Consider the following 25,359-nt stretch of genomic DNA (forward strand, 5'->3'; position numbering starts at 1 on the left):
TTTTTTTTTTTCTCTCTCAATAAATAAACCTTGCAATTAAACACCGTCCCCATTGTCCTGCTAATGTGAAAACATTATATTCAAAATACATGCAAAAAAAAAAAGAATTTTATTTACATAAACAAATCGCTGTTATATAGGCTAATATTTAGAAAACAATTGGGTTTGCGTTATTTTATTTAGAGCCGTTAAATCGCCTTGATTTATTTTGTAAGCGGTGTAAGTAACACTTTAAAAAAAATAAATAAAAAAATAAAAACATTTCTGCAACACTTTCACAACAACTTAATAATAACATTAAGCGTGATTAGCTAAACTCTCTGGTGTTTTAAGAAAAGAAAAAAAACACATTGACTTAAATAGGCCTAAGAAAATACATATCTGTGTGTGTGCAGGGAATGTATGCCTCGACTGATACTCTATATCCCGCCACAGAGAGGCAGTCTGTGAGCTCTGATTTGTGAATTTGACAGTACAGCTAATGATACACGTTCTCTCAGCCTCCTCATTCCATCCAGTGTCCTATCAGAGAAGTGTTACATACATACAAAGTTATGATTATTTGTTCAGAATTGGCATGAATCTCTCAGGTGTCCTGTTAACCATGTTATTGGTTATCTTTTACAGATATTTGGGTTGGCTGCTTCGGGTCAGGTGCGTTTTTCTATTTTTTTATTTAGTGTCTGTTTCCAAGCTCTTCAGTACAAAGAATGAGAGATTTGACACTTTGAGAACAATGTGCTTCTGTGATGCTGATATGTTTAAAAGCTCTTTGAGGGATGATGTTTTTTTGGCTTTGGTAAACGAAAATGCTTCTAAATACAGTATACCGATTTGGTAATTTGAAACATTGTTTTTACTCGTCGGTGTGTGTGTTAGCTAGAAGATGCTCCATTTCTCAAACAAACATTGGCGTGTAACTTGGTGACCAGATAGCAAGGGGAGGCATTGGGGCAGCAGGCTTTATAATTGCAAAACATGTGTAGTGATAAATGTTGTGCTTTTCTAGTTTTTTATTTTGATCAACACATTACGTTTGTTTACTATATTATATGTAATAGCAATGCAGCCCTGAGACTGATAATTGATTGCAATCACAAAATCCCTTTAATTACACTTTCGCCACAGTGTAATGTTTTCAATTTGTGTCACCCGTGGGCTTTTCTGACCAGATGATCAATCTAGCAGCCAAAGTTGGGACAGAATTCATGACCAGCCCAAACTGACAATGCACTCTTCTTACATACCCAACCTGTTAACAAGTGCACCATGAGGCACTTCATATTTTAAGGGTTGTCTATTGTTGATTTATATATAAATAAAGCAGGTTACATTTGTAGACCGGGTGTAATAACTTGTACAACAATTCAGACTAATGGCCATCTTTTAAATCCTGCTCATGTAAACATAATTTCTGAAAAAACATCCATCCTTTATTTCAGGTTGGCATGCTTTCCGGAATTGGAGGTGGAAACCTCAAAGCTACTACCTGGAGGCTGACGAGCTCCACAATATCCAGTGAGTTACCCGTGCAGTTCAACTGGGCTGGGTGAGGGGTCAAAAGAGCTTTCAAGGATCTTCTTCTGAAGAACATCATTTTCAGTAAGTAATTTTTTCTTTAAAAAAAAAAAAAATATATATATATATATATATATATATATATAATATATATATATATATATATATAATTTATTATGACATTAGTATTTTAAATACAACCATAATCCAAAGGCAAACCTCCCCCCAGGCTGCACCACAAAGCACTGGCTCTTAGGGGCAGGGGTTTTGCTGTCGCTCGTCACTCGTAATTTGCGAATGTTTTTTGAAAGTGACGACAAAAAAAAAAGTGGAATCGTCACTAATGACGATCGTTTCTGTTTGTACTATAAAAAAAAATCCCTTTTGTTAAAGTCACACACAACATCTCGTTCTTCAAAAGAAGGGATCGCTAAACAATAGAGTCACTGCTGCTGATCAGATCAGCGCCTCAGCCTCTCGATTCATTGACTCTGAAACGTTCTCATGGCGTGGTAGGCTACGTAAATGCAGTCAACCATTCAGCGCCTCAGTTTAATGTTGCGTGTCAGTTACCATTTGCATCCGCTGTGAAAGCGGTAAATTAAATATGCGCGCAAATTAAAAAACCTGTTGGCCAATACTAAAATGTCGCAGAAGAAAATCCACTCGTTTTTTCAGCGCGGCCACAGCAAGAGTGAAATAGAACAACAAGTTTGTAGAAGATGATGACTTGGATTCAGAACACCAGACAAAAAAGAACAAACAAAGTTCACAAGCATCCGATAAAAGAAAAAGAAAACAAGCAGCAAAGTTTCAGCCTTATTGGAAAACTCTGTTTCCATGGGTTGTATATGATGCCGAAATTTCACAGATGACTTGTACTTACTGCATTGCTGCAGATAAATGCAACGCGTTTACAAAAGGCTGTCGAGATTTCTTAAAGGACAATTTGACAAAACACAGCCATACAAAAGATCACATTGCTGCAACAGAAGCACGAGCAATGCAGCCATGTACAGAGCGAGCCATCACTACTGCGTTCAGCAAGGAGAAGGATGCTGTAATGTCAGCTATGCGGACTGCATATTACCTTGCAAAGAAGAACAGACCTAATTCAGACTTCGAGGATCTAACTTTGTTCCAGCGAAATCAGGTAAACATAATAATTAACATAAAGTGGCGTAGTAGCCTACTATTAGGTCCCTGCGTTTCACAACTTTTGTTTCACTTGTAGCTAATTGTTAACCTCTAAATTAAACAGAGGCACAAGAAAATTAAATAACCCTAACTGTACATCAAAAAACATTACATTAAGAGACTGCATGGAAAAAAATATCCACCTGCTGTACTGCACAGTTACGTTTATTATTGGGTCGGTCGGGCGGAGATGTGTGATCCTCAGAGTTTACTAGAAATTGACCTTTTACAGGTTGGGTGAAAAAATATAAATAATAATAATAATAATAATAATAATAATAATAAATAGTCGTGAAAAACACAGGGCCCTAACTATAGTAACTCACCAAATTGCCAGTGATTGCCATTTAAGATAAGAAATATATGCTGTTATGTTGTCCAAAGCAACACCACTGTGCTGGATATCATCCTCTCTTAAACTATACGTGTGTGTTTTTTACACAGTATTATTTGTTCTAAACCTAAACTGTGTAACTCAGATTTAGAACATTTTTTTAGAAAATCTTTATGAATGCAAATATTAATTGCTCAAATAAATGCTATAGTGTTTCTGTCTAATCCAATTTGCTAAATATTATGTTAAAGTAAATTGTGCCTGTGTTTTTATTACAATTGTGATCAATGTTTCTATTTATTTTATTTTTTTTTTTTTTTGGAAGGGATTATCAATGTTGCAGACCCTTTCTGTGGATAACCACACAACATACACACATGACAACAGCTTGAGGGACATGCAGAGGGCGATAGCTAGGGTTGCAGTAGAAAATTTGATTCAAGACTTGACTCAATCTGATTTTATGGGAATAATGATGAGTCAACAGACTGTACAAATGAAAAAACTAATGATCTACACAAAATGCCTGAAAAATGGCAATCCATCTGTGGATTTTTTGTGTGTGTGCAATCTTGAAGGTGATGGAACAGCTGAACATATATACAATAAAATTGTTGAAGTGTTTCAGGAGTACAATCTTGACCTAAAGAAATGTGTGTCCATAGCCACTGATGGTGCCTCAGTGATGACAGGTAGATTGGGAGGTGTTGTTAAAAAACTGAAGGCTGTGTGTCCAATCATTGTTGCTGTGCAATGCATTGCACACCGTTTGTCTTTGGCTGTATGTTAAGCTAGTCATAATGTAAATTATCTCAACACATTTCAAGAGGTGTTGGGATCGATATATAAATACTACAGCCACAGTCCGAAGAGAATGCAAACCCTGAAAAACATGCAATTTGTTTTAGCCAAAGCCCAGATTAAATTCAAAGAGGTGTGTGAAACTTGATGGTTAAGCCTTGAGGGCTCAGTGCAGTCTACTAGAAAACTTAGACTCCCTGATGGCAGCGTTAATGGAAGATAAGCAGCAACCTGGAAATGCTCTTGCAAGTGGCCTTCTAAAGTTAATTGGAACTTATGAATTTATAGCTGTTGTTCATTTCATGGCTGATGTTATGGGTGTGATTGGAATTTTGTGTCGCACATTACAAAAACAAGACCTAGACTTTAGCTATGTTAGCATGGCTTTGTCTTTACATTATCAGCTTTAGAGGAATTAAAGATGGCATCAGGGAAAAACCTAAAGAACTTCGAATCCACTGTACCAGCTGAACCAGATGGTACCTTTGAATGCTCTGATCATGTAATTAAAGACAGTCAAGAACTCAAAGTCAAAACTCAAAACACAGTTTTTAGACAATCTGTGTGAAAAAATACGTAAATGTTTTGAATGTCGTGAAATCTTCTCTGTGTTTTCGGTGTTTTCGGTGTTAGATCCAGGACATTTACCAGCACCAACATCTAGAGAATTTTCCTCCTATGGGGAAACTGAACTTGTAAACATCTGTAAAGCAGCTGTTTGATCCTGTGACTGAAAATGATGCACTGTGTGAGTGGAAACTAGTGAAACCAATGCTAAGTGATAATTTCAGAAGAAACACCTTTGTAGGCACATGGTCAAAACTATTGGTCAATGATCATTTTAAAACTAGCTTTCCGTATATAACAAAAATCTCTTCTATTGTAAGTGTAATACCAATGTCAACAGTTGACTGTGAGCGTGGTTTTAGCCACTGCAATGTAATCAAGTTAGACCTACGAAACCAACTTAAAGTGAGCCGTGTAAACCTACTAATGCAAATGTCTGTCAACTCAAACACGCCTGATCTTGACAAAATATCTGAATTTAATTTTGAAAAGGCTTTCAGATATTGGTGTATGGACAAAAAGCGCAGGGTTGTAGTTTGAACCTATAGCAGAGAGGAGTTGAAAATCTTGTTGGAAAAGTGAAGCAAGGATATTGTACCAAACAATACATATAGTTTTGTTAAAACAAAGATGATTTGTAGTATATAATATTCAAACAATGTTTTTTTTCTTAATAAATCTTGGTATAAGTACTTCATAATGCATTCTGTGTCTATATGTAGCTTTTCAGGACAAATAAATCTCTTTCCTGAGTTTTAAAGCTGTAAATGACCAATTTATTTAAAAATGTTTTTAAACTGTAGAGCATTATTAAAATTGTTTAATTAATTTAAAGTACTTTCAATGAGTGTTCAATTTAGTATCAATCATTTTTTACTTTAAGTTTTAAGGGACTATTTAAAAAAATAATTATTTAGGTCAATATTGAACAGAAGGATATTATATCAAATAAGTCAAACAAAATGTCAAAACCATCTTTTTAATTTAGTTAGTAAACCCATTTTTCTAAGCACAATAAGGTACTCTGTGGTGTGATGTACTCTAATATCATCACTTCCCAAGTGGCTGAACAGACTCGTCTTTGCATCCTGGTTTACAGCACTGGGGCCTGGTGAAATTAGTGTATCACACACTTGTAAGAAAATGATATAATGACAGTTTCTACAATATTTTGTGTGAATCAGATTAATTTACACAATTATTAAATCCTTATCTGACAAGGGTGTGGAAACATTTGAACTAAGAGAATTATTTGCTTTTCTAATTGTCCCTTGAAAATACTGATTTGAGAAATAGTACTAAAAAGTTAACTTCATAAAAACATTTGTGTAAGTGGAATAACAGATATATGTGTTTACTTATTCAGGAGCTGTAAGGGCTAATGTTTTTACAAAGCGTGCCACGGAGGTGCCTTTCAGCCTTGGCAATGAATTGGCTACGATATGCCAAAGACCGCAGTGGAGGCCGGAGGCAGAGGTCAGAGGCTGTTGTGTTTTTTTGTTTTTTTTGATGATCACAAAAGACTTATGTTTTTTTTTTTTTTTTACTTTAATACTAAATAGATCAAATCAAATAAGTCAAGCAGTTTGTAAAAAATAATTCTGTTAACATAAAATAATTTCGAAATATTTACTTATTTGTGATGGTAATCCTGAGAGTAACAAATGTTTAAGACCTAATTAGCTAATAATCCCCATTAAACTACTAATGTTTAATGACATAGGTCCAACGTACTGTCTGACAATTAGCCAACATGGGGCCAATGTTGGTATTTAACATTGGGCCGATGAGCAAAACAATGTTGGGCTCTGACATAGGGCCAATGTTAGCATGTTTACTGGGTTTCTGACCGGTGGAGTGGGTGCAATTTACATAAAAGTGGCAGAAAAAAGTATCCAGCGTTTAAATGAGAAACCTATATGTTAATGATGCAAATGACAGTTTTAATGAGAAACCTATATGTTAATGATGGATTTCAGGATTTCAATCAATGTACATGTGGGACTGAAAGGTAGTAAAGAGGAGGAAAGCAAATCATGCTTGTGTTTCAGAGATATGGAGAAAGAAAAGAAGATACATTTAATAGAACACATTACAAAATAGAAGCATTACTGATAAGAGCAGTTATAAAATACAATAATCAGTAGTAAGAGCAAAATCAAATAAGAGAAAATAAACACAGTAAATAATTACCTTTGAGAGCAATTTCGACTAAGAGCAGTTAAACTTGCAGTAAAAAGTATTTGCTTATAGAGTAAATTCCATTAAAACAAGTAGTAAGTACAATAAATGCATAAGAACGTATACTGTGTGGAAATTATAGTTTCGGATACGGAGGATATATTATGCCAAAATGAAAAATGTATGAATTAATTAATGCATAAATACAGAAATACATAAATGTCAAAATATATAGACATTTATTTGTTTATTTATGTATGTATTTGTTTATTTATTTTTCATTTTGGCATAGCTGTAACATTATCCCTTTTGTCCTCTAAAATCGCAGCAATCTCTAGCAGCACACTGGGCTCCATCGGCAGGGTAGTCAGAATCACTGCACCCACATCGGAGCCTTTTTAGATGGAGCCTGTTTGAAAAAGGTTCCCTTCTCCATTAGGACTTTTTAAAACAGGCGGAACCACTTTAGACGGAAAATACTCAATCCGACCGCATCAACCCTTTTGATTTCTGCACGGAGGGTGGGGTGTGTTAATTAGGTACCCACTTCATTTGCATTACATTCCTCATACTGTCGGACTTGGGGTTTTGTGACTGTTCTTATCCTTCCTGGCCATTTTTGATTCGGAAGAAGAAAAACAGCTGGAAAGTTAAAATCCCGCCACAAAAGCCCTCCCGACGGGCGGAAAAGCTTTGATATTCAGGGCAAATGTGTCCATATTAATTATTATTTGGAAGTCGCCTTGGATACAGGCGTCTGCTAAATAAACAAAAATAATACCTAATAATAATTATAGTCTTGCTCATCTCTGTCCGGGAGGGGTCTGAGAGACAGGTGGGAAAGAAAGGATGTTCCCCACAAGTACTTTAAAATATATGATTTTAATTTCAGACCTGCTAACCTCTGCGCATTTTGCGTATCCGCTACGCATTTTGAGTTGGTAATACGCGGGTACGCTTTTATCAGAGATGATGCGCAATAATATGTAATCCATATTTCGCTCATCGTCTGTGATGTTGCCTGTAGTTAGAGGAAGTGTTGCATCTAACGTCAGGGCCGGCCTTAGGGCAAGGCAAGCAAGATAGATTAACCAATCAGGTTTTGAGTTTAGTTGCGTGAAAGAGTAACCAATCAGCTTTTGAGTTTAGTTGACGATCCAACCACTGTTAAAAAAAAAAGTTATCGTAGTGTAGCACTAGCTACATGAATGCAGCATAAGTAATTTGCTGCCTGCTGCTCTTAATTGAGTATCAGCATACCTGGCCAGGTTAAGTTAATTCTCTATTAAATTGCTAAATAAGTAATTTTGTCCTCGTATCTAAAGGGGGCCTTTCTGATTCATAAGGTAAAACTTAGGTGAAGCTATATCAATTTACTGTCAGTTTTTGGTAAGGGGTTTATCTCTGCACTGGTCTCTCTCTTGTTTTTAACTGAATGATCTTTTCCTTAATTTCCACATGGAAGTTCTAATTAGTCAGGTGTTGCTAATTGCCTTGGCAAAGGGCTTATTGAGCTTGATTTATCATTGTCTAAGTATCTTAATTGGGAGCTCTTTAAATATGGCTATTACTTCCTGGGCAGGGGGTGGTTCCTTTTCTGGGGTGATTCTTTTTCGGGTGTGGGTTTGTGTGGATGCAGAGTGTTTGGAGGAAAGAGCAGGGTTTTTTGAAGAAGGTTGCTGTCTATAAAAGAGAGATCGGGAAGCAATGATCGGTTGGTTGTTAGAAACAGTGTATTTTTTCTAATCTGCCATTTTCCAGTTGGAAAGTAACCAGTTATCTAATCTCCTGCCCAATGGAAACTATCTACATCATTCAAATTGTTTATTTTTTATCCTAAGAGCAACAACGGTGACTAATCCATTTATTATCCAAATCATCACTTTTTGTCTCCTTACCTGGTTGGAAACTCCAAGCTCGACAGGACCAAGGAAGAACTGGGTGAGATCCCCTGATGGGGAGGAATCTTATTTTTCCGCTGCTGGATTATCTGTTTTGTTCTGACTGTTTGGGATTATTATCATTTTTGGTTTATCTATTGGGGTTTAACGAGCACCTTGCATAGAAGTCTCATTTTGTTTATTTATCGGGGTTTAACGAGCACCTCACATAGAAGTCTCATTTTGTTTTTTGTTGTTTTTTTTGTTTTGTGTTTAAACTGTTCTAGCTTAACCTGTATTCTCAATATGGACCTGATAGAACATCTTGGGACTTTTAAAGTATTGCTTGTGGTTGTTTCATGGACATTTTTTTCTATAAGGACTGCCTGATGGACTCTGTGAAACACTTTAATCAACATGGGCATGTTAGGCTGTACATTTTACTAAACGCTTGATCTGTCCTATATGATTAGTATTAATGTGGTCTCTGCTGAACATTTGTGAATGGTCCAAATGCTGTCTGATGAACTCATGTACACCAAATGTTTGATACCTCTGTTGACAAGTATAACATTCCACACATATTCAATAACATCTGCTATGTGAATTCTGGTGCTGTCTTCTGATTTAATTTTCTTCATATTTTCTATGTGTTGTAAACAATCCTGCCTTACCCAGCAATTTTTCTTGGTTCTGTCGCGCAATCCTACTGCTTTGGAGAGTTTATATTGTTCAGGGTAGTTTACTTGTAATTCCGTCACAAAATACTAGTTATTGGACGTTGCTTAAGGATTGGGTTTGTTACAGTAGGTTGACTGACAGAAATTCCCACCACCCAGTTTCTTTGTGTAATCACTGACATTCTACTGTAGCCTATCGGGCTTTGTTGAGCCGAGTCGCTTGTGTTTCAACTGCCAGTTTCAGACACACTGGAGGGAGTGTGAAGTAGTGTGACTTGTGAGGAAATTATTTATTTCAAACTGGCTACGGTACCTTTTTGTTTTTTTTCTTAATGCAATAGTTATGCATTCATTTTTGTCTGGGGAAAAAATCCCACTTTTGTTTTACAAAAAAACGTGTTTGGTTTAGATAACTGCATCGCATGAAAAGAAAATACAGCTGAATGAGGATTTTACAAGAATGGCGAGGGAGTAAGTACAAACATTTATTATAATATAGTACAATATTTAATTAATATTCTGTTTTTGGCTCGTTGTCCGGTTTTTCACAAACGCCTGTTACCATACAGGGATGTCAGTAAAATTCGATTTTATAAAAATGAGCACAGCATTAACATTGTACATGTGGTTAAGGTACATAAGGCTTCTGTTTTACTTTGCAAGTAGCGTACAATTACATTGTAGATGAACTGTATAGCTAAATATGAAAAAAAAAAAAACGGCAATACAAGAAAGCGTGTTAAAGTGGGACTTAATACTACTACTTATAATAATAACGTAATATCAGAACTACCAATACATGCTCACTGATATTAACCTTTTATGAAGCGCTCACTACAAACGAATGGGTCCAGTCTTTTTCGGTTTTTTTATTCTCTTTTAATCACTGAAATCCATTTTACCCTCCTGTCTGGATCAGCAGGAATCCTGTAGAAGGAAACTTTATATTTCTGTCCGGAACAAAGTAATCGGGCATTACTGTAATGTTAATGTAATGCTGACTGTGTAAGTGTTCAGCTTGGAGACCAAAATCAAAACCCAACACAGAGCCAGCCTGAGCACAGACATGCTAAGTTCACTGGTAACGCACAAAGCCATGATGTCAGCGAAGCAGCAAGTGTGTCACACACAAACCTTTAGTGACACCTTGCTCAGGAAAGCCAAGTCAGCCACCTATGAAGCTAGACATTCAAGATCTGAAAGTGCAGTTTGACCGGTTGGATTCCTTTCTGTTCCAAACAACTCACTTTGTGGATAGCTATTACATTTGGTGCTGACTCGGTTACTATTTACTATTTAAGGTTTTTTTTTTAAATGGCTGTTTTCTGCACTTGAAATAATTTTCAGTTGGTATAAATTAAAAAGGTTTCATCTATACTAAGGTAAACAAAATTAAATTTAAACTGAAACAAGCTAATCTCATTTTAACTGAAATTCATACTCAAAACTCACCAGAGTGTAGCATTTAGCTGTTTTATACCCTAAAACAATTCTGAGGGAAACCCCCCGGACCCCGCGAGATGTCCGCGTGAAAGAGTCTGTAATATGTTTTAATTAGTTTCTTAGTTGACATTTACTTATTAACCTTCATACAAATCCCTGCGGTTTGCTAAAAAAAAGCCTTGATACCACGGTGAAAAAATAACTATACTGAGTTTGGAATAGGGCTGCTACAAAGGAAAATATTGGGGATTGAGAAGGGGAGATTGACGGTGTGGAAAGCAACGGATATGGCAGTTGTTGTGTATACTGTTTTCTAATACAAACATATTGTGATGTTATTTACATCTGACACTTACCTCCTCCTCACTAGGGTGACCACCTTTTCAAAATTCAAAAACGGTACACATGACGTGTGTGATGACGTCAGGCCAGAAGCAGGAACTGAAACGGATACTGCAGGTAGGGTGCAATGGCTTTTGCGCCGTCTTTATTTTAAATACAAAAATAAATTAAAAGATTTAAACAAAAACACTGTGCTCACAGAGCGAAATTTTTTTTTAAATAAAACAAATCACGAACACAAAATGAACAGCCAATACAGGTCAGACTGGGCAAACGCCTTCACTGATCCTGTATATGTTTTGTTTTTTTAATGTTCGCTCTCGCTCTTGCTCCTCCTCTGAACATCCAACCCCCTCTGAGCTGAGAGTGGGTCTTTTATATTCGTGGCTGGAGCCTTAATGACCTATTAATAAATTACCTTAAGGCTCCAGACACATTCCCACGAGAGTTCTAGGGAAGGGATATTAATCGACGATTAATATCGACATTTATTTTAGAAAGAATGTACCTGTTTTTACCTTTATTTTTCAATTCAAGCAGAGAATGTGTGAAAATCGACCTTTAGCGAAACCTTTTTAACATATTCAACATGCAACAAAACCATGGTTACCAACATTCTAATTGAAATAACATTTAGTCACAGCAGAGCTATACTTTGTAAAGATAAAGATCCTACACAGATTAAAAAATGGTCTCAAATAAACCGTAGAAAACGCAGCATATAAAAGTGTATTGCACGGACATTTATAGCATACATTTACAAGTAAAAATAATATGCACATAACAAAACATTACATAGTTGAACAGAACTAAAGTCTGAGCCTCCCGCACCTGCTTCAGCAGAGCTGGAATCACTGGAAGGCAAGGCAGACGGGCCCGCTCCGTCCTGCCCAGTTTCAGCCGTCAGTCAGGGTGTTGTACACAATATTCATTAAGTGTTTTCCTCTTGCGCCCTGTGGCAGTGTGCCCCACCCATGTGTGTGTTATGTATTGCGTGTGGTGTGTTAATGTTGGTGTATAGGTATTGGTGCACGGGATATAAATGGGTCTGTGTAGCACGAGTGATTTAAAATATATAGTTGTAATTAGGCACAGGGTTTTCACAGATTAGTTCACATACTGGGATTCAAGTGAATAATTAATTGGTAATTGAATCCCGGCACAACAGTATATATACTGTATACATACACACATATATACACACATACATTATAAAAATGCCAGCTCAAACAAATATGTTTTTAGTCTTGTTTTAAAAACAGATAGAGGCTCAGCATTCCAAAGTTTGGGGGCTCTATAACAAAAGGTCCTTCCTCCCCATTTAACATACTTTATTTTAGGGATTACCAGTAATCTCATATTCAGGGATCTAAGATACCAGAAAATCACGCATTGCAATAATCGGGAGGATATAAAGGCATGTACCAGTCTTTCAGCATCAGACGTAGAAACTATAGATCTAAGTTTTGCAATATTTCGCAAATAATAAAAAGACGATTTTGTAATCTTTTTCATAGGTTTCAAATAAGAGTACGGTCAAAGATTACACCTAAATTTCTAATTTCTAGTACAGGTTCAGAACGTAGTCTACTGAAATCTAGGCCAAATGATTCAGGCTTATTTAGCTGGTCTGATGTACCCACTAACAAAACCTTTTTTTCTTGCATTCAACATTAAGAAATGTTGAGACATCCAGCCCTTAATAATGTCAGTAAGACAACATACTATATTGGTCCCTGTGACAGAGAGCGAATGAATCCGAATCAACAATCTCCCTCTCGACCGGTGAGGGCGCTGTACAACAGGAACTGCGTGCCTCGTACTGAATGGTTGGGACAGTCGGAAGCCGGCCATACGGTGGGTGAAGTTTTAGTCATGAATTGGATGAGACGTGATTGAACTAGCTATCGGAGGGGGCGGGCTGAGGGTACTTAAGGGGACGTGATGCCGTAATCGGTTCCTTTGTTGTGGTTAATGGGAGGAAGCAAGGACAATTAAACTGTGAGTGAAGTGTCGCTTATATTAAACTGTGTGTTTATCTCCGCAAGATGGATAAACATGGATCTGGGAGCTACCGCTTTACGCCAGCGATACACCCTGACTGCATTGCACCTGAACACACACCAGCACCACTGTTTATAGCACTGCACCTGAACACACACCAGCACCACTGTTTATAGCACTGCACCTGAACACACACCAGCACCACTGTTTATAGCACTGCACCTGAACACACACCAGCACCACTGTTTATAGCACTGCACCTGAACACACACCAGCACCACTGTTTATAGCACTGCACCTGAACGCACACCAGCACCACTGTTTATAGCACTGTACCTGCACTGAGAGCACGCACTGTCCGGAGACGTGTCTGTGTCTGTGTTTCGTGTCTGTGTTGGAAGCGACAGCGTGTGAGAAGTACGAGTGGACAAGTACAACGCAGTTAGAAGCAGTTTTAAAGCAGATTGACAGCTGCAGAAGCTAAACTAAACTTCCAAAAAAACCATGGTCTTCAAGCCAGTGATCTGTGACAACTGCATGATGTGGGAAATCCGAGAAAACCCAACAGAGCTCAACCAAGTTTGTGTAAAGTGTCGCATGATCCAGGACTTACTTCAGCGATTAAGCCTGCTAGAAAAGGAGCTGGAGGAAATGAGACCGCAACAGGAGCTTGAGGAGCTGACAAACCCACAATTCATGGAAGTCTGCACCCCTAGCAGACTGAAAGCCACCAGGGAGATGGAAGAGAGTCGAAACAGCTGAGTTCAGACAGGCAGAAGCAGGGAAAAAAAGAAACTTCGTCAAACACAACCACCAGAAATCCAGACATCCAACAAATTTGAGCCACTCCAACATTTAGATGACCAAAACCGACATCAAGAAAATGAAAGGAACAACATCCAGGACCCTATAAACAGTGCTGGCCAGGCAGCAAAAAGAAGGGAGGTCATGATTGTTGGGGACTCCATATTGAGAAACACAGCAAGTTCAGTTCGCAGTTTGGACCCCCTTACTACAACAAGTGTGCTGCCTTCCAGGAGCCTCTGTCAAGCACATCACTGAGAACATGGACAAGCTCCTAGAACGAACAGGAGACGACCCAGTAGTAGTCGTCCACATCGGTACAAACAACATTGGAAGAGACAGACCAAGATCCCTGCAAAACAAATTCAGAGAACTAGGAAGGAAATTAGAAGACAAAACCAAACACTGTGGTATTTTCTGGGATCCTGCCGGCACCTTGCAAAGGACCATATGGACAGCTGGAAATACAAAATCAAAATGCATGGCTGAAATCGTGGTGCACACAGGAAGGCTTCACCTTTCTTGAACATTGGCGCACATTCTACAACAAGGACTATCTATATAGGTGGGACGGACTGCACTTCAACAGAAAGGGAACCAATCTACTCGGAGAAAGGATCCTTGGAGGTCCAGAAGCATTTAAACTAGAAAGGAAGGGAGGAGAAAACAACAAAAAAACAGAAGGGAGATGTGGCAGGGCAAAGTTGTCCTGCCCCTTTAGTGGAAGGGGTCACGTGATTGGTGACCATTCTGGCTCTGGAGGGTCGTGTGTTCAATCCCAGGTGGGGGACACTGCTGCTGTACCCTTGAGCAAGGTACTTTTACCTAGATTGCTACAGTAAAAACCCAACTGTATAAATGGTATGTAAAAATAAAGTGTAAAAAATAATCTAATTGTATGTAAAATATAATGTGATATCTTATAACAATTGTAAGTTGCCCTGGATAAGTGCGTCTGCTAAGAAAATAATAATAATAATAATTCCAGGCTGAACAAAACAGAGAAATCCTCTAGGCCAGTTTAAGCATCAATCATTCACCGTTTGATTGACGTGATCAATCCACCATTCACAGGTTTTGCGAGACTAAATCCTCCCACACATATCCTAAAATGTCAGAAGCGATTTGTCAAATACAGCTACCAATAGTTAATACCGCATATGCCACGGTACAACAGAGACAGCATACAGTAATCAATAGCGATCGATCAGTTCTGAAAATAACTATTGAATGTAAGATTAAATTTGTTAAAAATAGGTCCTTAGATCCCCTAAATGTTGTATCCATCAAAAGTTGCACCAATCAAAGCACTATGAAAAATATAATACAGACCTTGAAACACGGAGACATCGTATACAGGGCAGTTTACACATCAATAGTGCACTTTTTAAATGACGTGACCAATACACCATTCACATATTCTGAGAGCTTAAACCCTTCTACACACTTTAAAAAAAAAAAAATTGAAATGATCGGATGCGCACAGAAGGCACTACAGTGAGATTTAGTTTAGGGTGTACGCTGTACGTCCCCTAGCACAGAAGGGGTTAATTTTTACTCTTTTACTCTTTTACTCTGTTAATCCTCTCGCATGGAACCCAATTTTACTCTCTGAATAACTACTTCTGGAGTAGCATTACTCTAGCAGCAATTAATCCACCTTTATGCAAGCCATCCGTTTTTAGTTTTTTTAATGTACATCATAATTACAATGTGTGTACAGTATATTAACCTTGCTTGGATCTCAATAAATAAATAAATAGGGAACAGAAACTCTGAACTTACCTCTCAGGAGCAAAACGCTGCAATGAAGATTCTGCTGAAAATTCACTGCTGAAATTTCTGCCAGACATTATGACTAAACTTTCCTTTATGATGTCATCTTGATGTCAGGGCTGAACATGAACAGCATGATGTTTGTTGCCATGGTTCTGTTCTTCTGAACAGATAACTGCATTTAAAAGGGCTGCCAGTCTTCTTCAATACAATTTGTAACGAGGTGACCAGAACTGAACACAATATTCTAGGTGAGGTCTTACTAATGCATTGTAAAGTTTTAACATTACTTCCCTTGATTTAAATTCAATACTCCTCACAATATATCCGAGCATCTTGTTGACCTTTTTTATAGCTTCCCCACATTGTCTAGATGAAGACATTTGAGTCAACATAAACTCCTAGATCTTTTTCATAGTTCCCTTCTTCAATTTCAGTATCTCCCATATGATATTTATAATGCACATTTTTATTGCCTGCGTACAGTACCTTCCACTTTTCTCTATTAAATGTCATGTGTCTGCCCAGTTCTGAATGCTGTCGAGATCATTTTGAATGACCTTTGCTGCTGCAACAGTGTTTGCCACTCCTCCTATTTTTGTGTCGTTTGCAAATTTAAGAAGTTTGCTTACTATACCAGAATCTAAATCATTAATGTAGATTAGGAATAGCAGAGGACCCAATACTGATCCCTGTGGTACACCACTGGTTACCTCGCTCCATTTTGAGGTTTCTCCTCCAATCAGTTCTTTCTGTTTTCTACATGTTAACCACTCCCTAATCCATGTGCATGCATTTCCTTGAATCCCTACTGCGTTCAGTTTGAGAATTAATCTTTTATGCGGGACTTTGTCAAAAGCTTTCTGGAAATCTAAATAAACCATGTTGCATGCTTTGCAATTATCCATTGTCGATGTTGCATCCTCAAAAAAATCAAGCAGGTTAGTTAGACATGATCTCCCGTTCCTAAAACCGCGCTGACTGTCTCCCAGGATACTGTTACCATATAGGTAATTTTCAATTTTAGATCTATTATATGTAAACTTATGGAAACTATAATAAGAAGTCAGGCTTATTGGTCTGTAGTTACCTGGTTCAGTTTTGTCTCCCTTTTTGTGGATCGGTATTACGTTTGCAATTTTCCAGTCTGTCGGTACAACCCCTGTGTCAAGAGACTGTTGCATGATCTTGGTTAGCGGTTTGTAAATAACTTCTTTCATTTCTTTGAGGACTATTGGGAGGATCTCACCCGGCCCAGGGGATTTGTTTATTTTAAGAGCTCCTAGTCCCTTTAACACTTCTGCCTCTGTTATGCTAAAGTTATTTAAAACTGGATAGGAACAGGTCTACATGTGGGGCATGTTGTCTGTGTCCTCCTTTGTAAAAACCTGTGAAAAGTAATCATTTAACCCTTTGCGGTCCTATGTCAGACCTGGTCCGACATTGCAATTAATCCTATCAGGTCCATTGTCGGACCCTGTCCGACATCATCAAAAAAACGCAAAAAACGGGTTTCTAGTCGTTTTTTCTCCGGAAAAAGCCGAGAAAACCATTCAATGGCTGAGTGGGAGCGACAGGAGCTGAGACAAGTAAAAAAAAATAAAAATAAATAAATAAAAAGGGCGTATCTCATGAATAGTTATACTTGCCCCTGGCATTAGATAACGATGGCCATAAGGAAACAAGCTGGCTGATCAGTGCATCAGCGCACAGAGACTATCACGGACATTTGCTGAGCTTTTTTGAGATGTTATAGTAATAAAATAATGACTTGGATCGCATTATTGAGGAATTTGGTGATAAAACGAGTGATCAGGAGATGATTGATCGGTATGAATGACTATTATTTAGTTCTTACATAGGTGAAAGCTATAGCGAACGAAAGGGTGGGGCGGGGCTGGAGATGCCTAGTGAGTGCTTTGTTGATATGCAGGGCCTTTTAAACCCGTTTGACTGTGGGGGGGAAAAAAAATACTTTTAAACAGCGCGTCTAAAATTAACTGCGCGTGTGAAAATAAATTGGACCCGACGTGCCTGACACACACTTAATAAATGGACTGCAAAGGGTTAATATATTTGCTATTTTTTTCTTCATCTATGATTTTGCCATTTGTGTCTCTTAGACATTTAACCTCCTCTTGAATGTTCTCTTGCTGTTATAATATTGGAAAAACATTTTGGAATTGGTTTTAGCCCCCTTAGCAATATTGATTTCTATCTCTCTCTTGGCCTTTCTAACTTCCTTTTTGACTTGTATTTGCAGTTCCAAGTACTCTTTCTGTGTACTTTGTTTTTGGTCACTTTTAAACACTCTGTAAAGTGCCCTTTTCGCTGAATATTTTTTTTTAATTAACCTATTAAACCATTTTGGCCATTTTGTTTTAGATTTAGATTTGTCTACTTTTGGTACACCAAAAGTACCAATGTTCTGTATAATAAATACATTGCAATTACATTTTCTCAAATATTAAAAAAAAAAAAAATGACCACCCAAAATTGCCGGTGTAAAACAGAATCGCCCTAGTAGTACCTTAATGTTTTCACATGCCATAAGAAGAAACTATCAGTTTCTTATTCTCTAGGTGTCTTGATGTAACTTTGAATTGAGTCAAGTCCAAAGAGTGCACATTACCTCATGAAACACACCTATCTAAATCTAAAAAATAATCACACATCAAACTCTTTCAATTGTGAAAGCGTAGCACCCTTTAAAAAAGGATGCCCTCTGTTACATGCCAGTCTTAGCTAATAATGTTCTTTCACATGTTAACATGTTATCAGGTCAGATTTAAAAAAAAAATAGGTAATTTTGATTTTAATTGTACTGTTTTACGCCCACTATTTTCAGTGGTCGTTTTATGCCTGAAGTAAAGATTGTCTTCTTATACATAGCTAGGCTGGGCTTCTGTTTTTCTACTGTCCTTTGAAATGCAATTGATACCTGTAAGCCTGCATCTCAATCATAACTGAGAAACATGTTAATAGTAGCACTCATTTAATATGTGTGTTTTTTCTGGGAAATAACAAAATGGGCTTTTAAATCATAAGTCTTACTTTTCAATTAAAAGCAGAAGCAACTAATCTTTATTAATGTATATACAGTTATGCATTACGAAATAAACCGTCCAGCATAAAATACCTTATTTTGTCATTATAGCTTTAATAATTGGTTAGTGGTCATGTGTATTGGTATCTGAAACAAAAACACATTGGAAATGTGAAAAAACACCAAGTTATCAAAAGTGCCCAGCCATTTAAAGTAGAGATATCAAAAACACAAGCCAAGTTTCAAGAAACCATTGGGGCAACCTTGCCCAGCACAAAGCAAATAGGCACAACTGTGAAAGCGGTGGTGGCCAAGGTTGCATCAATTGTTTTAAAAACACAAGCTAAGTTAGAAGAAACAATATATATATATATATATATATATATATATATATATATATAATATATATATATATATATATATATATATATATATATATATATTTATATATGTAATATTTTCAATTGTCGATAATTGAAGGACCTGAGGCTGTCTAAATCCTACCTGCTTATTTCCAATACGTTTTCACTGACCCCACTACATTTTCACTCAACCCAATACACGTGGCAACAAACTAGTGCATGCCCCACTACGTCACTACAGTTGTCATGGATACCAATACACATGACCACTAACCAATAGAGTTGTACATAATTCAATAGACACGGCCAAAGAAGACTACGCGGTGATCTGATTCAAACATTCAAAATCCTAAAAGGTATAGACAATGTCGACCCAGGGGACTTTTTTGCCTTGAAAAAAGAAACCAGGACCAGGGGTCACAAATGGAGATTAGGTAAAGGGGCATTCAGAACAGAAAATAGGAGGCAATTTTTTTACACAGAATTGTGAGGGTCTGGAACCAACTCCCCAGTAATGTTGTTGAAGCTGACACCCTGGGATCCTTCAAGAAGCTGCTTGATGAGATTCTGGGATCAGTAAGCTACTAACAACCAAACGAGCAAGATGGGCTGAATGGCCTCCTCTTGTTTGTAAACTTTCTTATGTTCTAATACAACTGTAATACAATTCCAATACATATGCAAGAAAACCAATATAGTTGTAATATAATTCCAATTCATATGCCAATATTCCAATGTAGTTTTGGATACGAGTAATTTGTTTCCTGAACGGCGCCTCATATGTGTGTGATGGACGGTCTGTGTATTATTGCTGTTCTGCTCAGTTTAGTTTCAATAACACTGATGAAGGCACTAGAGCCCAAATGCATGTCTGTTTGACTTAGTTTCTTCTAGTTTCAATAACACCCTCCCTCTCTCTCCTCAATCAGTTTGAAATGACAAATCATGCAAATTAATGCAGCCGATTTAATCAGTCTCCCCCCCTCCCCCCCCCCCCCCTCAAAACGCTTCTCTCTCTTCCCCGTCCCCCGTCGCTCTCAACCTGAGAAAAGCCAAGAACTTCGTGATCAGGGCCACAACTTTGTCACTGCTGAGCTGCGTGGTGACACTGACCTGCTTCATGTGAGGAGCGCTTTACACTGTCCTCTAAACTCCTCTACACTATCCTTTAAATTCCTTTATACAATCCTCTACACACTCCTCTAAACTAATCTATACTCTCCTCTTCACTCTACACTCTCCTCTACACTCTTCTCTGCTCTCCACTACTGTACACTGTCCTCTACACTCTCCTCTACACTCTATACTGTCCTCTACACTCTTCTCTACACTCTCCACTCCTCTACTCTCCACTCTTATATATACTCTGTACTCTCCTCTACATTCTCCTCTCCACTCTTCTCTACACTCCACTCTCCTCTACTCTCCACTCTTATATATACTCTGTACTCTCCTCTACATTCTCCTCTCCACTCTTCTCTACACTTTCTACTACACTCTCCACTCTAGTCTCCTCTACTCTCCACTTTCCTCTACACTCTCCTCTTCACTCAATACTCTCCTATATACTCTCCTCTACACTCTCATCTACACTCTATACCCTCCTCTACACTCTCCACTCTCCTGTACACTATCCTCTATACTCTCCTCTACACTCTGCACTCTCCTCTACACTCTGTAACCTCCTCTACACTCTCCTCTACACTCTACTCTTCTCTACACTCTTCTCTACACGCTCCACCCTCCTATACACTCGCCTCTACACTCTGTACTCTCCTCTCTGTACTCTCAACTACACTCTACACTCTCCTCTACCCTCTTCTCTACGCTCTCCACAAACCTCTACACTTTCCACTCTTTATCTATACTCTATACTGTCCTCTACACTCTATACCCTCCTCTACACTCTCCTCTACACTCTGTATGCTCCTCTACACTCTTCTCTATACTCTCCTCTACACTACTATACTTTATACACCCCTCTACACTCTGTACTATACACGCTACACTCTCCTCTACACGCTACACTCTACTCTTTACTCTTCTCTACACTCTTCTCTACACTCTATACTCTCCTCTACAATCTACACACTCCTCTACACTCTATGCTCTCCTCACTCTCCTATATACTCTGTACTCTCCTACACTCTCTACTCTCCTCTACACTCTTCAATACACTCTACACTGTCCTCTACACTCTTCTCTACACTGTCCTCTATACTCTCCTCTACACTCTCCTCTACAATCAATACTCACCTCTACACTCTCCACTCTTGTCTACTCTCTACACTCTCATCTACAATTTATACTCTACACTCTCCTCTACTCTTCTCTACACTCAATACTCACCTCTACACTCTTATCTACATTCTACACTCTCCTCTACACTCTACTCTCCTCTCCACACTCCTCTATACTCTCCTCTGCACTCTCCTCTACACTCTCCTCGTCACACTGTACTCTCCTCTACACTCCCCTCTATAATCTCCTCTATACTCTCATCTCCTCCTCTTTCTCTGTGTGTCTGAACAAACAGAGGGATGTCTGGAGAGAGGAGAGGGAGGAGAATATGAAAGACATGATGGAACAGGTGGAGTAAAGAAGGAAGAGCGATTCCAAAATAACCTCTGCAGAAATAAATGTATCTATTAATAAACAAATATGAACAGTATGGCTAGATAACCTTTGATAGCCTTTGATAACCCTTGGTAACCTTTGGTAACTCTTGGTAGCCCTTGGTAACTCTTGGTAACCTTTTTTTTTAATTTGTTTTTTATTTAGTAGTCGCCAATTGTTTTTATCATTTTCTCCCCAGTTTGGAATAGCCAATTCTTTTTAGGTTCAGCTCAAAATAATATAATGTTAGGCTATATTGCAAACTGCATGGAATACAAGTCTGGAGAGGTTATGCTAAGATTATAGAATGCCCTAGTTCGACCCCACCTAGAATACTCTGTGCAGTTTTGGTCCTCTCACTACAAGAAAGACAGCATTGCACTGGAGAAGGCAGAGACAGGCAACTGAGCTAATCCCAGGACTTAATGACATTAGTTTGTTTTAATTAATTTAAACAATTCATTAATTTAAATAGCTTACATTTTCGTACATTAATTAACATGAATGAATTCTATATGACCATTATCATATTAGATCGACTAAATAAAGACAATCTATTAAGAACACAAGAAAGTTTACAGACGAGAGGAGGCCATTCGGCCCATCTTGCTCGTTTGGTTGTTAGTAGCTTATTGATCCCAGAATCTCATCGGGCAGCTTCTTGAAGGATCCCAGGGTGTCAGCTTCAACAACATTACTGGGGAGTCGGTTCCAGACCCTCACAATTCTCTGTGTAAAAAAGTGCCTCCTATTTTCTGTTCTGAATGCCCCTTTAATCTCCATTTGTGACCCCTGGTCCTTGTTTCTTTTTTCTGGTCGAAAAAGTCCCTTTGGTCGACATTGTCAGTACCTTTTAGAATTCTGAATTGTTGAATCAGATCGCCGTGTAGTCTTTGTTCAAGACTAAATAGATTAAATTCTTTAAACCTGTCTGCATATGGCATGACTTTTAAACCCGAAATAATTCTGGTCGCTCCTCTTTGCACTCTTTCTAGAGCAGCAATATCCTTTTTGTAACAAGGATTGCCATTTGTGACCCCTGGTCCATGTTTCTTTTTTCAGGTCGATAAAGCTCCTTGGGTCGACATTGTCAATGCATTTTAGAATTTTGAAATGAATCAGATCGTCGCATAGTCTTCTTTGTTCAAAACTGAACAGATTCAGTTTTTAGCCTGTATGTATGACATGCCTTTTAAACCAAGAAAATTTTGGTCGCTCTTCTTTGCACTCATTCTAGAGCAGCAATATCCATTTTGTAACGAGATGACCAGAACTGAACACAATATTCTAGATGAGGTCTTACTAATGCATTGTAAAGTTTTATCATTACTTCCCTAGATCTTTTTCATAGATTCCTTATTCAATTTCAGTATCTTCCATATGGTATTTATAATGCATGCTTTTATTGCCTCTGTGCAGTACCTTACATTCTCTATTAAATGTCATTTGCCATGTGTCTGCCCGGTTCTGAATGCTGTCTAGATCAGCGGTTTTCAAACTGGGGTACGCGTACCCCTGGGGGTACTCGAGCGCTCCTCAGGGGGTACGCGAGAAAAATCCTGGAATGGCGGACAACACATTTTATTTATTTATTTTATTTTTTTACCACACTGTAGAACTTTGCAACTTAGCAATTGAATTAACAATGTTGAATCTCCTTTCAAATAAAAGCACAGCCGTGCTGGTGTACGTTTCCTTTGTGTTGGGCGAGGTTAACTATAAACACCCAACCGGCTGCTGACAGTGAGTGAGTGTTGAGAGCACTTGGATAAATTACATATTTAAACAGCGGGGCGCGGGTTCTGCAGTCTGTAGGCTTAAAAGAAAAAAAACAAAATTGTATGATGTTGCTGCTTTTAAAAACGTGTAGTATTTACTAGTTACGTTTACTTTGTGGAGTTTAAATGTTCAGTGTGTTTTATGTAAGTTTATGTTTTTAAATAACAGTATTATTGAGTTGAGCAGGCAGCTGTGCCACTCTACTTGCAGTGAAATCACTGCGCTGGAGCGACACGACTGTTATCTTTACTTGCAATGCTTTGTGTGTTTTTTCACTGTGACTAATTCGTTGAACTCCTTTGTGGAGTGATTGCCTTAGCCTACGCGTGTACACTGCTAACTATTAGGCTAATAAAAGCAAAAGCACGGTATTATTATTATTATTATTATTATTATTATTATTATTATTATTATTATTATTATTATTTATTAATAATAATAATAATATTACAAAAATGGAATTGCAGGAGTAAAATCAATCAATCCCTAACTCCTGGGATTGGGAAGTGTCTGGAATTGGATTCCCTGCTCCAGACCTATTGAGCGTGTTCATATCATACAGCGAGTACCCATCAACAAGCTGTCTGGCAGCAGATTCACATGAACAGACGACTGCATTAAACACTAACATGTAAGCATTTTGCTAAAAGTCATTTTTGTATGCATGATATAAATGTCACCTTTCTACTTTCATCAAATTTAGCTTTTGGAAATGTATAACGGATTACGTCAACTCTTTTCCATAACCAGTTACAGCAATCAAGAAAGGAATTTCCAATATTGCAATCAGGTAAATGTTGACGGAATTTAATTATTAAAATAAACCGACCCTACAACAAATAAACAATCCTTGAAATGAAATTCAAATATATCATGAGTATTTAAAGAAGAATAATTAAATACACATAACCTTAACTAGCAATCATTCTAGTAATATATGCTTAATAAGAGAGAAACGATACTAGCCACCACCATAGCATTGCTGTTAGGCTGAAACAAAGTGCTTGTAATACATTGGCTAATTTATATAGACATATCCCTGCCCCCAGGAGAAATGATACAGAAAATCATGAGCCTAAAAACTCTATAGCAATCAACAATAATAAACTGTATAGGACAACTCGCACGGCGGTGAGTAAACATTCATATGCAGTTACATACAAAAGTGAAATAAGAGTTTTTTAAAGCTGTAAAAAAAGTAAAAGAAAATACAAAACAAGTTTAAAGTAAATGTTCAGTTCCCGTGATTCATCAAAACAAAAATACATCCGGAAGAAAAAAGTTCAGAATGGCCATTCACGAAAAATAGTTATAATCCAATCAATATTGCACGTCAACAAAATGGATCGATCCCACCCGGCCGCTGAATTATCGGCGGTGTAGGTCCTCCTCCTCCGTAGTAGTCCGCTGCAGTCTGTCGATTGGAAACTATCCAAGAACGATGGCACATTCACAAATCATAAAATAAACAAAACCATACGGTGACTAGAAATAACGATGATATAACTGCTGAGCAGAATATAAAAGAACAAGCTCTCTGTTAGCATAGTGTTGTTTGTTACCATTACCTAGAGTCAAACTTGTATTCATAGACTGAAGAAAGCTATTAGACTATCTGTTAGGCAAATGTACAAACGCAGCCTAACAAAATAAAGCTGGATTGCTAATGAGAATAACTGCATCAGAGTTCTAACACTAGAAAACACAGTTCTCCTTATTACAAAGTAGTATGGCGCGCTCTATCGTATATTTTTCTCTCTTTTTTTTCCTCCTCGATCCTCCGTTCCTGCCTTTGAAATACCCAGCACCATGAAAACAGACCAATCATGGGCTACCTTGAACTACGGCAAGCCATTAGGGTAATACGAAAAAAGCATTGAAAACGAAACTGAAGTAACAGCACGTAAATACTGAAAGGCAAAACAGCAGACAAATGCCAAACATTTATATAAAAGTAACATTAATACAATAGTATTCTTTAAATAGGGAAGGCTAATTAGTCTCTTTTAAAACAGTGGACAAAGCAGAG

At 37.8% G+C, this 25,359-nt stretch overlaps 1 long non-coding RNA gene across 2 annotated transcripts in view; it reads left to right on the forward strand.

Moving 5' to 3' along the window:
- The first annotated feature begins 526 nt into the window (after window positions 1-526).
- Window positions 527-25,359, forward strand: part of LOC131725046 (uncharacterized) — a 45,560-nt gene continuing 20,727 nt past the window's right edge. For both annotated transcript variants that reach the window (XR_009320406.1, XR_009320407.1), the window contains exons 1-2: window positions 527-654; window positions 1,443-1,602. This is a non-coding gene — a long non-coding RNA (uncharacterized LOC131725046). The remainder of the gene's footprint in view (window positions 655-1,442; window positions 1,603-25,359) is intronic.

Source organism: Acipenser ruthenus, chromosome 59, assembly GCF_902713425.1.
Source record: "Acipenser ruthenus chromosome 59, fAciRut3.2 maternal haplotype, whole genome shotgun sequence".
Classification (NCBI taxonomy): domain Eukaryota; kingdom Metazoa; phylum Chordata; class Actinopteri; order Acipenseriformes; family Acipenseridae; genus Acipenser; species Acipenser ruthenus.